The sequence below is a fragment of the Elephantulus edwardii genome, unplaced genomic scaffold (assembly GCF_000299155.1).
Source record: "Elephantulus edwardii isolate Elephantulus edwardi_28Jun2011 unplaced genomic scaffold, EleEdw1.0 scaffold00049, whole genome shotgun sequence".
Classification (NCBI taxonomy): Eukaryota; Metazoa; Chordata; class Mammalia; order Macroscelidea; family Macroscelididae; genus Elephantulus; species Elephantulus edwardii.
The window spans coordinates 17,610,129-17,611,638 of record NW_006399799.1 but is presented as its reverse complement, the minus strand read 5'-3'; positions in this window follow the sequence as shown (position 1 = coordinate 17,611,638).

The following is a 1,510-nucleotide window of genomic DNA, read 5'->3' as shown; positions in this document are numbered from 1 at the left end:
TCAAATTGACAGTCCTTCCCAAGATCCTTCTTTCTGGTGGGGAAGAGTGCGGATATTCACTATCAGTTCCTTCAAGAGGGATGCGGGCCCTCCAATGTACAGCTTTCTTTTCAATATGTACTCTTCCTACTTGTTCCTTTCACTGTTGAACGAACCAAGCTAAACACATGCAAACCCCTATCACAAAGGCAGACATGACTTGTTAGGTCTACTATGGTACATTCTGAAACCATATTGAGAAAGGAACTAATTCCTAAATTGTCTCATAATTAGCAGTCTATCTCCTCTGTTTTCCTGGGAGTCAGTAAATCCGATTACTGTGGCAAGGGTGGTTGTCTATTCCTTTCCTGATCCCCTTTGGGGTTTGTTAGAATAAGAATACAGTCATAGTCCTTTTAATGACTTCTCCCTGATTTTTCTCAAGAGAATCTTTGAGAGCTTGATTTTAGGAAGCCTCAATTACATTCTTGCCAAAAACTAATTTCAGTTTGGGGAAAGAGAAAGAGAATGACCTATTCTTGCAGCTAAATAAAATTAAAGATATGTGTATGATGAAACCAAGAAAAAAGAAAACAAGGACTGTAATCAAGACAGTGCGGCACTGGCATAAGGAAAGTCACATAAATCAGAGGAGCAGAATTGAGAGTGCACGAATAAATGCTTACATTTATAGTCAATTGATTTTCAACAAAAGTGCCAAGGCAATTCAATGGGAAAAGGACAGTCTCTTCAAGAAATGATTCTGGGACAATTGGCTCGTTATGTGCAAAGATATGAATTTGATTCTTATCTCATGCTGTATACAAAAATTAACTCAAAATGGCTCATAGATCTAAATGTAAGTGATAAAATGCCTTTCTTTTTTTAAATAAAATTTTTATTTTATACTGGTATACTTAACAAAGTTCATATACATTGTTTTTCACACCAGATCTTTCCCATTTCCTTTACCCATTCCTCCCTCTACCCATCAAATTATGTGACCCTCAAAGGGACAAATGATATATGGTGCCACTGTTGTAGAATGAGGCTGACATCAGGGTGGGGGTAAGACTGAGAAAAACTGGATAAATTATGTTTACTACATTGAAGTCTATGAGAGAGAGAATAGTTTAAAAGTATTATATTTTAGGGCATTATGTTTATCATAGGAGTACGGAATACAGGTTGCAGAGTGGATTATATTTGGGGTGGGGGTGGGGGTATGCGGGGGGGATTGTGTACCAATGAAGGAGTTTTTCTTTTGCTTTGCAAGGAGAGGAGTGAAGGGGGGGAGGGAAGGGGCTGAGAGAAAAGTACAACAATGAATGAATGAATGGAATTCCAAAATCTCTGTAGATGTTCATTGAAATTAAAAAAAAAGAATAAACAGCAAAAAAAAAATTATGTGACCCTATGATTAGCCACCCCCCATTCCCCGCCCATCCTCATCCCTCTGGTCCTTCCTCTCCCACTTGGATCCTCATATATAGTCTACAATAATGGTCTTAGACAGTATTTGCCCTTATGG